This window comes from Brachyhypopomus gauderio, unplaced genomic scaffold (genome assembly GCF_052324685.1).
Source record: "Brachyhypopomus gauderio isolate BG-103 unplaced genomic scaffold, BGAUD_0.2 sc37, whole genome shotgun sequence".
Lineage (NCBI taxonomy): Eukaryota > Metazoa > Chordata > Actinopteri > Gymnotiformes > Hypopomidae > Brachyhypopomus > Brachyhypopomus gauderio.
Genome location: NW_027506867.1, coordinates 921,274 through 937,993, shown reverse-complemented (window position 1 = coordinate 937,993; position 16,720 = coordinate 921,274). Strand labels below are relative to the sequence as shown.

Below are 16,720 nucleotides of genomic sequence, written 5' to 3'. Positions count from 1 at the left end.
ACTGGATAAACTGTCCTTCTGCTTTTAGACTGCCGATTTGACTATCGTCATTACCGTCAACACGACGCCATGTTGTTTTACAGTTAGTTAGACCGAGCACGCCTGCATGAATTCAGTGACGAGGCGGGGGTAAAAGTTCACTAAATAAAATCGATCTTTGGACGTACGAATCGATTATCATATCATCATATGCGAATCAATTCTGAATCGGAAAATCGATTTTTTCAACACAGGCCTAATAATTATATATATAATGTTTTAAGAATATTTTAGGCCCTCTGAGAGGGCGTAGAGGGCCCTGACGGTTCCCCACTGCGTAATCTAATGTTACAGGATGTGTTGATCGCACCGCCGCCGCTTCAGGAGATGCTCGTGATACCGTGGGTGAAAGTATTTTATTTTTTAGCATTTACTTTGAAAAAGGATTTTAGAAGTTCTTTTGTACAACACAATGTTCGTGAAGGGAGGAGGGTGTGGTGTGTACGAGGACCCAGAATGCATCGCGGGGGAGATAGGAGGGGTCTGAGCGGGTGTTTTAGTTCGTTTTAAGACCTGGCGAACACACGTTCTTATACCCTCTATAAAAACACGCTGCTGTTGTAACTGCTACTGTGGATTAGCTTCAAGACACCGTAATATATTTTACTTATCATGAAACATTGTAAAGAGCTTATTGGTTTTTTTTCGTTGTTGAGAGCTTGATGTATTTTTATTTACAGCCTTAGTGCTTGGTGAAGTTAATGTTGAGAGACCGTTGGGAACAGAGACGCCCAGAATCCGTTTGACTCTGCAAGTACCTAGTAAGTAGAAAGAAAATATATAACGTATCTATGATTTAGATGTGTGCTGTTAACAGTGATGAGCATATACTTATTTTCTTCATTAGATACCTGTGGATGAAGTCCCCTCCAACAGGGATATTACAGATCATGAGGAAATAATCCGAAACTCATTATCTTTTGTATTGTTTTCAGTACCGGAATCTGAGGAGAACCACACGGACCAAGAGGAACGTGAAGCACCCTACGCAATACTTTCAGGAGGAACTCCTGAGGGTTTTCCTACCAACATTTTTATGCAAGTGAAGGAGGCAGTGGTTTTTGCGCTGAATGATTTGGATTTTTGCGAACGGACCGGTCCATCGGATGCGTTATTGGATGAACTCCATAATTACATGTTTGCGGCTATGCGCAGAGTTTATTACGTGTACATGGTAGGTGCACGAAGACCTCAATAACTGTTGGCCCGTTTGTGTATTTTCGCTGAGTTTTTTTTTTTTTTTTTTTTTTCATTGTTTACAACATGTGTGACGATTCTAACATTGTAAATACTGACTTAATTGATATTAAAAATGAGTTACCAAGTGTATTATCAGTGTCTGCTATAAACCACCAGGGTTTAGAGATGGGTGAGCCACGACGAGTGCTGGACAAGCTCGATCTAATCAACCAGAGCTTGTTCGACCTTCAGAATACCGTTGTGAATGCAGAATTAGATATCTTGGACGAAATAAATCAGAACTGGTTGGCATTAGATGTTGAGAATAATATTGCGTCTAGTTGTGGTTTTTCTTTGGGTCGATGCCAATGAGGGCTGCTCTAACTGGGTGGTAACCCAAGCAGTAAGTAATGATAGCGTGTGTTCGATCGGGGCATCAGATGAACCCGCTAGCAACACAGTTCATGTTGAAATATTGTCAGATACCCCTGTAACTAAACCCTAGTTACAATGAGACAGATTCCCTCGATTGTATCGAGGAACTGTCAGATATTTTAAATAATATTAACGGGGCACCCTCCGATGTCTCAACCGACAACAGCGTATTTGATCAAATCAATCGCATGCTCAAAAGTATTGCTGAGGTTGAGAAGCTAGGTAGTGGTGAGCCGAGCAGACAGCAGAGTGGGGCTGGCTCTCATTCAGCGGAAACAGGGACATGTATAACAAAGAGAGATCGTTTTAGCAGGGTTGCCAACTTTTGATGTTCGCTTAGAATGAGATTTTAACCTGGAGGAGGTGGCGAGTGTAAATTGAACGTAAAATAGACACGAATTAAGTGTTATATTGCGATCTATCGATCGCCAGTGATTGGCGCCAGAGCAAACTAGTAACTCATTGAATCATATATGTGGATCAGAGGTAAATAAACTGGATTTTTTTTTTTCGGCGTGAGATATCGGAAGTGTGGCGTGAGAGCGTGTGAAAGCGGTCAAATGCGTGTGTCTCACGCTCAATGCGTGAGAGTTGGCAACCCTGGTTTGAGTAATATGGACATAATTAGTAATTTAGTGTTGCGCTTAACCTTTTCTTACCTTAGCGCAGCGTGTTCGTTGATTGCAAAAGAAAACATTACCAGTCTTGTCTTTATCCTTTTATTAAAAAATACACATAGGCCTATTAATTAATTAAATACAGAGATCTCTGGAGAGCTCACATTACCTAATCATGTCACCCCATGTGCAGCTCTGAAGCTGTCTGCTCTCTTCACCATTATATATGCTTTCCTTCCTAAACATAGGAACTGCACATTCCATAGTTTAACCTACAGCTGTCTCTATTCTGGAAGCGAGGTCTTACTACCTGGCCTTACCACATAAGGCCACAGTGAGCCTTCTCTTACACATCCCATTTTTAGCCTACTGCAAACGCAGAGTATTGGAAGGCACACAAGCGCTTACACCGACATTCTTACTAACAAACAACTTGATCAATAATATAATGTAAGCAAAACATATCGTGATTAATATTAGAGATTTGATTAATACTTTGACTATTCAAAATATATAAATTATTATAAGCTGTTGATTCAATACTGTAATGTAAACAAACTATGAAGGGATTAAGATGAAAATCACAACATTAGTAATACAGACATTTAGACATTTAGTAATACATACATTTTTCTGCTTTGATCCAAAACGTTGATAGTTTTGTGGATTTTTTTGTATTAGTACTGGAGCAGTTAGACGGGTTGTTGGATTAGGCTAATCCTTTAATTTCCGATGGAGATGTCGTTACCGTTGCGATTCGCGGAGACACGATTAATGTGGAGTCACGCGTGCCCATCTTCAGGGGCACAGTGGAATTGGAGCATTATTTGAAAATGCAATCTGTTGGAATCTGAAATTGTTTGTAAGAAGATTTATATGTTTTCCATAACAGAGATAACAACCTGTGTTTTGCATTATGCGTGGTGCAGTTAACACTGGAGCTCCTGAGATTTCAAGGTTCTGAGGACATCACCCCTCCTTCTCCTGCCCAATTAGCAGGACCATACATATGTTAATTTCAGAGCAAGACAGGAGCAGAAAGACAGGCAGGAGCTCTGTGGTGCACCAGGTCTAGTCTGTGTGCAGTCTGTGTGCACCAGGTCTAGTTTGTAGTCTAAAATAAATAAAGTTTAGCCCTGTTTCGGCGTTATGTGTGAAGCGCTACATATTGACATAAGTATTATTTAGAGCGGTGAACCATTATCATTAGCGTGGTATTGGCGTTATGTATGAAGCAAGCGTCTCAGATTTTCTTGTGTATGCATTTCAATAGCGCCACACATTTACATGGCTGAACCAACCATTATCACGGGTCCATATTGTTCCCGTGAAACACATCATTAGCGTGGTATTGGCGTTATGTATGAAGCAAACGTCCCAGATTTTCTTGTGTATGCACTTCAATAGCGCCACACATTTACATGGCTGAACCAACCATTATCACGGGTTCATATTGTTCCCGTGAAACACATTATCATTAGCGTGGTATTGGCGTTATGTATGAAGCAAGCGTCCCAGATTTTCTTGTGTATGCACTTCAATAGCAGCAACAAAGTAATAAAGGTATAGTAAAGTAATATTTATTTTTACATTTACTTATTTTTACTCATACAGCATAGTAATATAATATTTTTTGTGTTTTCTTGTGTTTGACTGATATTTCGTTTGTGTAAATAAGATATTTCGTTTGTGTAAATAACTTAGCGTCATTTATTTATTTTTACTCATACAGCATAGTAATATAATATTTTTTGCAGTGTTTATGCTTGTGTTTGACTGATATTCACGGATTGCCGTGAACCATTATCACGGGTCCAATCACCTTTTATTGTTCCCGTGTATGCAGGGGATTAGCCCGGTTTCGGTTTCGGCGTTATGTGTGAAGCGCCACCTATTATAATAAAGTATAATTAGTATGCGCTGTTGTGGGTGTGTTCTTCAGAGTCATGATAAAAGCTGAAACCCAAAGGCAGGCGACTTACATTTTCACTACTATCCTGTGTGGAGACGACGCAAAACACCATGGCAAGACAGAGGATGTTCACCGGTCAAGAAGTTGCGGCTTTGCTGACCAACGAGGACTGCTGTGAACCCGATGCGGGAGAAGGACCCTCCTGTTTTTTGACCAGCGATTCATCCGATGAAGAAAGAAGCAGTACATCGGATGAGGTACAACAGAGCCCTCCAAGGAAGAGACGGACACAGGCTGACACCACACCTGCACCAACCGTACGGGCAAAAGATGGAACTGTTTGGGAGAAGGTTGGCATCGCACGCTCTCGTGTCAGCAGCTGTTTGCCTAATTCAACATTTGTTGAGCCGTCCGGGCCTACAGAGCATGCAAAGGTATAGTAACTTCATATTTCTTTCCAGTGTTTCTGCTTGTGTTTGAATGATATTTAGTACGTGTAATTTACCTAGCGTCATTTGTTTACTTTTACTAATACAGCGTAGGATCACAAGCAGACTGCAGAGTTTTCTGTGTTTGCTCGACATGGAGATGCTGCGAATCATCACAGACTGCACTGTCCATGAAGCCCGCAGAACAGACAGCAGCTGGAGTTTGTCGGTCAGCGAGTTTATGGCATTCGTAGCAATCCTATTTCTACGAGCAGTCCTCTGTCCAGTTGGAGCGATGTCGGACTGTTGGTCGGCAATGTTCGCTGTGCCTTCGATCCAGGAGACAATGGCACGGGACCGCTACCAAGAAATCATGCGGTACTTGCGCTTTGATAATAAGGACACCCGTGCGGAGCGTGCAAAGAGCGACAGATTTGCTGCGATTTCGGACATCTGGCAGCGATTTGTGAACAACTGCATTTTGTGCTATACCCCAGGCAAGGAACTGACAGTCGACGAGCAGCTGTTTCCGACCAAGGTTCGCTGTCCATTCACCCAGTACATTGCCTCAAAGCCGGACAAGTTTGGAATAAAGTTTTGGGTTGCTTCTGAGTTGAACACAAAGTACATGTGCAACGCCATTCCATACCTTGGAAAGGACCCCGATCGTCCCAAGGGGGAAAGAGTGTCCGAGAATGTGGTGATGAAGCTTATGAAGCCATACCTGGGCAAGGGCAGAACTGTAGCCACAGACAATTTTTTCACATCTCTTTCCCTGGCTAAGAAGCTGCTGGAATGCAACACGACCCTGCTTGGGACAATGAACAAGATTCGCCGAGAAGTTCCTTTGGAAGCCAAAAACGCCAAGGGACGTGAGAAGTTGTCAACGGAGGTGTACAGATCCGATGATGCGCTTCTGACGGTGTATGCCTCCAAGCCCAACAAAACAGTTTGCGTTCTGAGCACTATGCACACGCACGTGGAGATTGCAGACGACCGCAAAAAGAAGCCAAACACTGTGACGGACTACAACCGGACGAAGGTATGCATGTGTTGGCATTGATAAATCAATTTATCATACATGAATGAATTCGTTCAAAATATAACATGTACTTCTTTGTATTTGTTCTTTGCAGTGCGCCGTTGACATCATGGACCAGAAGGCGCGTGTACACGGCATGTACGGGGTCCACAGAGAGTAGGAGAGTTTTTATGTGTACTCTTGCTGAGGAACTCCGTCTTCGTTTCCTACAGGAAAAGGAGTTGAAGAGAACGCCACGTCCTTCGCCTGCTCCTGGAAAGAAGACTACGTGTCAGGTGCAGACAAACTGCAACCGGAACCACAGCATAACCCCGTGCGCTGCATGCGGCAAGTACACCTGTCGCAAGTGTAGGGCAGAGTGTCCCTGGCTGTGTGGCAACTGTGTACCTAAAACTACATGAAGGTACGTCGATATTTATATATATATGAATGAATGAATGTTTCAATTTATATAGCGCCTTATCTAAATACCCAAGGCGCTTTACAATTGTTAACACAGCTACGTTACAGACAACCAATCACACACACATATATATACACACACACTATTATTTGAACATAACCAAAAATCTCTTCTCTTTCTGTTCCACAGTCGCACATCATGAAACCCGGTGTCACGGTCTGCCCCGCATCTCCTGCCATTTCATGTCTGTTTCCGTGTTAGTCCTCTGTTTATTTCTCGTCGTGGTTGCTGGTTATTTTTCTCATGGTTGCTGGAATTGGATTCCCGTTCTGTTATGACCCATGCCTGTGATATTTTCACAGAATCAATTTATACATGAATGAATTCGTTCTAAATATAACATGTACTTCTGTGCGTGCATACACAGTGCGCGCAGGAACACGCCGGTGGCCCGTTGACCTTGGCAGCGATGAACGATGAACCTGCCGCAAATGTAAGAAAGAGGGTCCCTGGCTGGTACACATGAATAAATTCGTTCAAAATATAACATGTACTTTGTTCTTTGCAGTGCGCCGTTGACAGACATCATGAAGGTGCATGCATACACAGTGCGCGCAGGAACACGCTGGTGGCCCGTTGCATGCAGCGAGTACACCCTGGCTGTGTAGCAACTGTTGGCTACAACTACATGAAGGTACGTTGATAAGTAGGCCTACATACGTAACACCACATATGTTACGTATTTTTGTCTTCTGAAAGATTTTATTCAAAATGTAAGGTGTACCTTGAATTGTTCTCCACAGCATCAACGCGTGTGTTGCATGCGGCAAGTGCATCTGGCGAGTACACCCTCAACTTCAAGACACCCTCAACTTTCTTGACATTCCACTTCAAGAAACCCGGAATAGACATCCATGTTTGATCAAAATAAAGTTGTTTTACAGCACATGAATTTGTTCTTCCTGTCTTTTCCTCTCCTTTTCCAGTCTGCTGTTTAGATCACAACATTTATCAGCCATATATATAATTGCGCCATATAATTTCTTAGCTTTTCAAACGCGAATTCAAATTCAAATTCATTCCTAGTGTTAATGAATCCCAAAATGAACATTTTTGACGTGGGGGGTGTTGGCTAACAATTTACAGCACGATGTTGGTCTAACTCCTGATCATATGGTTAGCTTTCCTGATTTACAGCTGTTTGAACAGTATCTGGAATGCAAAATTGTGGTTCTGTATCGAGACACATCAAAAAAAAGTATAGTTTTTTTCAAACCAGTGAGTTACCTCATGATAGAACAATCTTACTATTTCTGCATAAGAACCATTATTTACGGGGTTAAGAATGAAGGAGTTGTTGGGCGGCAAATTTTTCTATGTGACATAGGTCACAAGTGCGTTTACCATTGCAATGTTTGTCTTGATACGAATTGCTACAAACACCGTGAGGAAACGTTAACACGTTGTATGGACCATCAAAGATTGTGTAGATCTTGGTATTGTTATGAATCTCACAAACGACAGCGTCTGAGGCGTCAAGTAGTCTGTGTGCACGCATATTCTACTTCAACTGTAACAGGATATTTGATATACCGTTATCAGGATGCATGAATCATGAATGTGCGGAGCAATGGTGTAAACTCTGTAGCGAAACACATGACTCATCACATGATCACCAGTGTTTCATGCAGCCTTTGCAGGAGAAAGAACAGAGTGAAAAGCTCATTTTTTTACGATCTAGAGTGTCAGCAGGCAACCGGTACACATATTGCTAACTTTATCTGCTCTCTGGAAACTTGGATTTTTATGGAAATACGTGGACTGCAGTAGGAGAGGATTGTGTGAAGCTTTTCTTCAGAAGACTTAGAAAGAAGAAATTTTCTGGGTACACATTTGTAGCTCACAACGCCAGGGGGTATGATTCGTATCTCCTGCTCAACTTTCTTGTCAAGCAAGGAATTGCTCCAACCATTATTGCGCAAGGATGTAAAGTGTTGTGTTTCACAGACAATGCCTTCAACCAGAAATCTATTGACAGCCTGTTTTCTACCCATGAGGCTGGCAGCCACACCACGCGCGATGGGGTTTGCGACTGAAATCAAAGGACATTTTCCCCACAGATTTAACACTCGCAAGACTGAAATTTCACGATCTCCAGGACATCACCCCTCCTTCTTGCCAGCAATTAGAGAGCCATTATCCATCCTTTTATTATTCAGATGTGAAGCACTGAGGCAGCAGGTCAAGCACCAATATGGAAAAAGTACGAGGATTTTCACAAGGCAAACCAGACAATGACTAGCCCATTTTGTATGTTTTTCATACATATTTTGTGCTTACTTTGAAGCGCAGACCCCCGCTCTCCTTTCCAAGGAAAACCAGCTTGGCCAGCTCATCTGTATAGCACTTTTGACACAGCTTCAAGAAGCAATTCAAAAGTTACAACCCATGAATCTCTTTCTTTATAGCACAAAGGTAATTATTCCTATGCTGAATAGAAATGAATCCTTTGGTTTGAATCGTGCTAAACATTCTAACTGAAATAAATCTTTGCGCTAAAGAATAAACGTTGTATTTGTAGTAGGCGTGCGTTCTGTGCGATTTTCACAAGGCAAACCAGACAATGACTAGCCCATTTTGTGTGTTTCATACGCATTTTATGCTTACTTCATCGCACTAAAGAATAAACAATGCGTTTGCGGTTCGTGTATTGCGATGGTAAATTCACAGAATCGTGCTGCAGAGTAAACAAATATACATTTTGAATCCACCTCGCTACAAACTTGTAAGATACCAGTCAATCTGTGTACCTATATTTTTTTGTAATGTAACATACTTGCACATCGTGTTAGTTTGCAGAGTTGTATAGTAACAAAGTAGAACTACTTCACTACTGTACTTAAGTACTAAAATGCTGTATCTGTACTTTACTGGAGTATAATTTTTTTTCTCCTACTTCCACTTTTACTTCACTACATATTTTTCATCAGTTTAATACTTTTACTCCGATACATTTTTTACGTGCTGTATAGTTACTCGTTACAATTATAAACGTTAGCTGGCGCTGTCACCGTGTCAAGCGATCAGGCTGTCTTATGAGAAAACTGCGCATGCTCCGGTCGCGTCTCGTTTACTCTGTTGCTGCCTTCACTGAACACTTGAGCTTTGTAATCTAGGTTCACTTGACACGTCGTGACTGGCGCAAGGGTCCGTGCGGCAAAATGATGCAATCGCGGTGGCTCCGCCCATGCGCGTTGGCCACGCACGCGGTCGCATCGCGAGGTCGTGCACCTCTCAATTTTTGTGCGTGCGAAGTTACAAGGTGGAATTCATGCACTGTTAACAGCAGAAGAGCAGCATAAGTGCTGCATAATAAGCTTGTTGGCGTTTTAATGTACATATATTGGCACCTTCCACACCTTCAACATCGAGTGATCGTGGCGGTGAGGGTGAGAAAGGAGACCACCCTGGCCCTACCTAGAGACAGTGTTTGCGTTTGCTGGAGTGAAAGTAAATTCCTATAGGATGAAGTGCCATCTCTGCCTCTCTAAAGAGGGTGAAATATTGGCCTTCAAACATTCACCTTCGAACTTGAAGAAACATCAATGCAAGTTACAAATATTACACACAGAAGACCCACCAGCTTTAGTTGTCAGTAAGCGCTAGTTAGGTTAGATATCTTAGCTAACTAACCTAATTATGTTCATGATGTGCTGCAGTATTCAATTAACATTAGCTGCCAATCATAAAGGCAATGTCACGCTGAGTTGTGTTTTTAGCAACAGTAAGCCGTGTCTCTTTTCATGCTGACTAATCATGTGCCCATTTTTATAGTGTAGTGTTTTTATAGGGTAAGGGCATTTATTGAGGGTAAACGCAGGGCAGTAGGCTCACCCTTAGAATCCGACGGATGGATTTTACGTCCAAAATACACCTCATTTTCTCAGCTAAATTAAGGCAAACTTGTACTTCTGCGCCAAACCTACGATGTAGTGGTACATAAGTTATCTGTTTTTTTGTGTACGAAGTGTTAAGCCCAGTTTTTAAAGTTGCTACTTGTTTGTACATACAGAGCACTTGTATTTGTGATCTTTGACATCTTTGATTTGTAAGTGATATATAAAAACATTTGATAATCAAACTTTGACGGTTTTCTTTAATTAATTCAAAACCAGAGTTGTATAGTAACGAAGTAGAACTACTTCACTACTCTACTTAAGTACTAAAATGCTGTATCTGTACTTTACTGGAGTATAATTTTTTTTCTCCTACTTCCACTTTTACTTCACTACATATTTTTCATCAGTTTAATACTTTTACTCCGATACATTTTTTACGTGCTGTATAGTTACTCGTTACAATTATAAACGTTAGCTGGCGCTGTCACCGTGTCAAGCGATCAGGCTGTCTTATGAGAAAACTGCGCATGCTCCGGTCGCGTCTCGTTTACTCTGTTGCTGCCTTCACTGAACACTTGAGCTTTGTAATCTAGGTTCACTTGACACGTCGTGACTGGCGCAAGGGTCCGTGCGGCAAAATGATGCAATCGCGGTGGCTCCGTCCATGCGCGTTGGCCACGCACGCGGTCGCATCGCGAGGTCGTGCACCTCTCAATTTTTGTGCGTGCGAAGTTACAAGGTGGCAGTGGGGAACCGTCAGGGCCCTCTACGCCCTCTCAGAGGGCCTAAAATATTCTTAAAGCATTATATATATAATTATCCAATTTTATTTTATCTACTTACAGTTTGACATTCGACATCTAAACAATTACAAAAATATAAGCAAATAAAATATTCACCCGTGTCTATTCAATCTGTGTTGGAAGGTGAGGGGTTGAGTGGAAGCCTGTGAGCCTGTGTCTCCCCCTATCAGGACTGTGATGCCCGCTGTTCGTTTACAGAGGGCCTGGCAGTTATAATTCAGCGCAATACCAGTTTCAAATGACAGCAAAATTGACCAATCATATCTTCTCTCTTAGTGGGCGGGCTTAACTGTATGATAATTTCCGCCCGCTGTGGCGACGCTAGCTGTCGTTAGCACCATCGCTAGCTAGTTTCGATTCATCCCTTTGACGTCCTCGTGCGCGTTGTTTACATATTCCGCTTCCGAGAACCACGGAGCTGTGAACCTTATTTTGTTTGGAAACTTATTTTGCTTAAGATGTTATCTAGTACAGATATTATTGTTTATTGCATTTTTAAAGCTGTACTGTCGTCTCAGTTTTTCTTTATTTAGTTTATTAAGAAAGGAAAAAAAAAATTTCGGGGGGGAGGGGGGGGGGTAGCGGGCCCAGGTTTAAAGGTCACGGTTCGCTACTGCAAGGTGGAATTCATGCACTGTTAACAGCAGAAGAGCAGCATAAGTGCTGCATAATAAGCTTGTTGGCGTTTTAATGTACATATATTGGCACCTTCCACACCTTCAACATCGAGTGATCGTGGCGGTGAGGGTGAGAAAGGAGACCACCCTGGCCCTACCTAGAGACAGTGTTTGCGTTTGCTGGAGTGAAAGTAAATTCCTATAGGATGAAGTGCCATCTCTGCCTCTCTAAAGAGGGTGAAATATTGGCCTTCAAACATTCACCTTCGAACTTAAAGAAACATCAATGCAAGTTACAAATATTACACACAGAAGACCCACCAGCTTTAGTTGTCAGTAAGCGCTAGTTAGTAGGGCTGCACGATTAATCGTATTTTTATCGTTATCGCGATGTGAAGTTTCACGATAAACACATCGAAAGAGCCACGATAACTCCTTGAACAACAGCAAACTCAAATTGCGTTATCCTCGTCCAGCAATAGAGGGAGCTATTCGCGCTGCAGACTATGATCACGTGACGTAAGTAGGCAAGAGGCAGAGTGAGGCAGAGTTGCCAGGTTCTCGGTTTTCACGCCAAATTGGGCTTGTTTGAAAATCCAGCCGCGGGTAAAAATTCTGGGGCCGCGGGGTGCGGTTTTTTGGGCTACTTTTGAGTTGGGCTACTGCGGAAGTTACAACACTAAGAATCGATCGCGATATAATACTTAATTTGTCTCCAGTTCACACTCGCAACACCCCCACCCCCCCACCCCCCGCCGACAACTTACACTCGCAGATTTTGTGCGGAAAGCTTTTGTAGGACCTGGCAACCCTGGAGTGGGGTGAACACGCTCATCAGACACGCGATTTGGTTTAAGCCTGGTTTACACTTGATGCGGCGCGAGGGTCCGGGAGGCGAAAATAACGTAATCGCGGTGGCTTCGCCAGTGTGCAATTGCCTCGCGCGCTGTCGATTCACGAGGTCGTGCACCTCTCGAATTTTGTAAGTTCGCGCGCGCCGCGTCTCGGCGCAATGAGAACAGTCATGTTTGCAGGGTTCATACACCTATACAAGGTGGAATTCAAGCACTTGTATGTCACTTTCAAGGTCCATTTCAATAATTCCCAGCACGTTATTGAATTAAATATTTATACATATACTCTAAATGATTCGAAATAATTCGCTTTTTATCACATTATTTAATGGATATTTATTTTCAAAATGCCCAATCTTAACGTCTTCACGTTCTCTCATGTTTCGTCCTGGAATTACAAGAGGCTCGTATTTGTTAACATAATACAAGAGAATTGTTCAGTCAGACAGTTATTTGTTGTGAAACGAAGTAGTTACAATTTCAAGCCTTTTCAAATACTTTAGCCTAAATTCCAGCACTTTTCAAACCTGAAACACAAAGCAACATTAAAATTGGTCAGGTAAATTGGTTCATTCCCCTGTATTTGAGGGGTGTTTTTTTTATACTACTAGGCCTACATATCGTTTCGGACAACACTGCAAAGAATGTGACACGGCAAGATTAAACGCTTCCGCCGTTCGCGGAGGTTAACGAGGTGTGCGGAGTCGCTCACTCGTGAAAGTATAAACCTAGATTGAATCTATTGTTGAATAAACCTGCAAAATATTTGGAATTATTCTGGATTCATTACACAGTAAAAAACAAAACAAATTAACGTGCTGCTGTTCAGAGAGACACTACATTTCTGTATTTTAATCTTAATTTATCGTGGTTCACATCGATATCGGGATATCCAACAACGTTATCGCACATCGCAATTCTAGTCCATATCGTGCACCCCTACTAGTTAGGTTAGATATCTTAGCTAACTAACCTAATTATGTTCATGATGTGCTGCAGTATTCAATTAACATTAGCTGCCAATCATAAAGGCAATGTCACGCTGAGTTGTGTTTTTAGCAACAGTAAGCCGTGTCTCTTTTCATGCTGACTAATCATGTGCCCATTTTTATAGTGTAGTGTTTTTATAGGGTAAGGGCATTTATTGAGGGTAAACGCAGGGCAGTAGGCTCACCCTTAGAATCCGACGGATGGATTTTACGTCCAAAATACACCTCATTTTCTCAGCTAAATTAAGGCAAACTTGTACTTCTGCGCCAAACCTACGATGTAGTGGTACATAAGTTATCTGTTTTTTTGTGTACGAAGTGTTAAGCCCAGTTTTTAAAGTTGCTACTTGTTTGTACATACAGAGCACTTGTATTTGTGATCTTTGACATCTTTGATTTGTAAGTGATATATAAAAACATTTGATAATCAAACTTTGATGGCTTTCTTTAATTAATTCAAAACACAATACTTGTACTTTTTACTTTCAGTACTTGAGTAATAAATTTTAGACTAAACTACTTGCAATACTTAAATACAAAAAATGCTGAATACTTCTGTACTTCTACTTAAGTAAAGTTTTTAAAGAACACTTCAACTTCTACTCAAGTCAATTTTTTGATAGAGGACTTGTACTTTTACTCAAGTATGGGTCTCTAATACTTTATACAACACTGTTAGTTTGAGTATATGCGCAATTTACAGAAATAAGTAAGGTAATAGAACCACTGCTGCAATACTTTTACACACACACACACACACACACACACACACACCACCCAGTAATAAATACACTAATGACATGCATACCAATACTCCCGCATTTCCATATCTTTATACAGGGTTGCCAACTTTTGACGTTCGCTTGGAGTGAGATTTTAACCTGGAGGAGGTGATATAGGATGGGGTACATGTAACTTGGTTATCAAAGCCGTCTTGACAGGTTTATTGCCCCCCAATAAAACTTTATGACCCCAATAAATTTTATGACCCCTCCCCCTTATCGTGTTCTGTACATTGTGGGGATGAGATCTAATAGTAATTGTTTTTTTTTATCAGGAGTCCCTAAATGCTCCTCTTTGAAGTAGTGTGTGTGTGTGTGTGTGTGTGAGAGAGGGCCTGTGTGGGATGCCGGAGCGTCTGAGTGGGGCAGCGTGGCAAGGAGGGTGTTGTGAATGGGGAGATCACCGTCTCCATTGTGATTTAAACTATGTGCGTGATAGATAAGAGCGAGGATAGCCCCCCCTAAACAATTGACTCCCACCAATCTAATGTATTAGGGATCATCCTGTGTCTGTAACCAGATAGTGATCCTGTCTTTGATGCGTGTGTGTCCAGGTGTGTGTGTGAGTGAGGGCGCGTGCCTAGGTATGTGAGGGCACGTGCCTATGTGTGTGTGAGAGCATGTGCCTAGGTGTGTGTGCTATCCAAAATCATATGGTCTTTTGAAGTATGCGCTGTGTGTCCCAAACCAGAGTGTCTCTAATTTAAATTAGTTGATTTTTATCAGAAACATATGGCTGTAGAGAGTCGTTTGATCAGGACCATCGTGAGGCCCCATTATCTAAATTAGTTTAGATGGTCTGTGCCATTTTAGAGAAATAAAAAGTTTAATTACCTTAAAATATTTACAGCCTAAAACGTCCTGTGGTTCATAGCTGATATGGCTGTAGAGAGTCGTTTGATCAGGACCTTCGTGAGACCCCTTTATCTAAATTAGTTTAGATGGTCTGAGCCATCTAACGCAATTACCGTTGCAATCACCTGTCTGCATCGACTTCACACAGCTAGTGTCTTCCATGGGAAAATAAATATATTTTAGATAAGTAAAAGTTTAATTGTCTTAAAATATTTACAACCTAGAAAAGTCTCGTGGATCGGTCGTTATCTTAATCAACTGAGTTCATGCAGATACTCGTTTAATTCATAGGGAGTGGCTTCTCGCGAACAAAGCAGATTTTTTAACGCGGGATTTCCCCCCGTACAACCTGCGTGGCTTTTCTGTATAAATTCGTTACTAAAAAGCAAAGAGAAGTGTATCTTTTTTTCTGTGTTGCAGAGAACGAAAAAGCGCAAGAAAACTATGGCATCTAACAGCGTTAACGGTAAGAAAGATTTTCACTATTTACTTTTATTTTCATTGTAGATGGTCTGATTTATCTTTTTTAAATTTGCAAACATTTTATTTATCAATAACCAACCTCTTCCTAAATGCTATGTTTCTCACCGTTGTAATATATTGTTGCAGGGGGCGATGATCGTATGGTGTCAGAAGTTGCTCGCGATGCAGCGAGTGAAAGTAAGTATTTTATTTAGCATTTACTTTTTAAACGTTTAGTTTTTTAAAAAGATTTTAAACGTTTACTTTTTTAAAAGATTTTAGAAGTTCTTTTACAACTGTTCGTGAAGGGGTAGTGGGGGGGTGTGGCATGTGTATCGCCCCAGAATGCAATGCGGAGGGCTGGGTGATAGGCGGGGTTTTGGGGGGTGCCTTAGTGTGATTTAACACTGGAGCTCCTGAGATTTCAAGGTTCTGAGGACATCACCCCTCCTTCTCCTGCCCAATTAGCAGGACCATACATATGTTAATTTCAGAGCAAGACAGGAGCAGAAAGACAGGCAGGAGCTCTGTGGCAGGAGCTCTGTGGTGCACCAGGTCTAGTCTGTGTGCAGTCTGTGTGCACCAGGTCTAGTTTGTAGTCTAAAATAAATAAATAAAGTTTAGCCCTGTTTCGGCGTTATGTGTGAAGCGCTACATATTGACATAAGTATTATTTAGAGCGGTGAACCATTATCATTAGCGTGGTATTGGCGTTATGTATGAAGCAAGCGTCTCAGATTTTCTTGTGTATGCACTTCAATAGCGCCACACATTTACATGGCTGAACCAACCATTATCACGGGTCCATATTGTTCCCGTGAAACACATTATCATTAGCGTGGTATTGGTGTTATGTATGAAGCAAGCGTCCCAGATTTTCTTGTGTATGCACTTCAATAGCGCCACACATTTACATGGCTGAACCAACCATTATCACGGGTCCATATTGTTCCCGTGAAACACATTATCATTAGCGTGGTATTGGCGTTATGTATGAAGCAAGCGTCCCAGATTTTCTTGTGTATGCACTTCAATAGCAGCAACAAAGTAATAAAGGTATAGTAAAGTAATATTTATTTTTACATTTACTTATTTTTACTCATACAGCATAGTAACATAATATTTTTTTGCAGTGTTTATGCTTGTGTTTGACTGATATTTCGTTTGTGTAAATAAGATATTTCGTTCATGTAAATAACTTGGCGTCATTTATTTATTTTTACTCATACAGCATAGTAATATAATATTTTTTGTGTTTTCTTGTGTTTGACTGATATTTCGTTTGTGTAAATAAGATATTTCGTTCATGTAAATAACTTGGCGTCATTTATTTATTTTTACTCATACAGCATAGTAATATAATATTTTTTGCAGTGTATATGCTTGTGTTTGACTGATATTTCG

The 16,720-nt window shown here is 41.3% G+C and overlaps 1 long non-coding RNA gene across 2 annotated transcripts; it reads left to right on the top strand.

Annotated features, from left to right (window-relative positions):
* Window positions 1-5,818: 5,818 nt before the first annotated feature.
* Window positions 5,819-6,973, top strand: LOC143485731 (uncharacterized). 2 transcript variants are annotated; one of them, XR_013123015.1, is made up of 4 exons: window positions 5,819-6,055; window positions 6,245-6,548; window positions 6,624-6,749; window positions 6,859-6,973. It is a non-coding gene; the product is annotated as an uncharacterized LOC143485731 (long non-coding RNA). The 2 variants fall into 2 exon arrangements; XR_013123014.1 differs by lacking the exon at window positions 5,819-6,055 and having other exon boundaries at window positions 6,112-6,548.
* The last annotated feature ends 9,747 nt before the right edge of the window (window positions 6,974-16,720 follow it).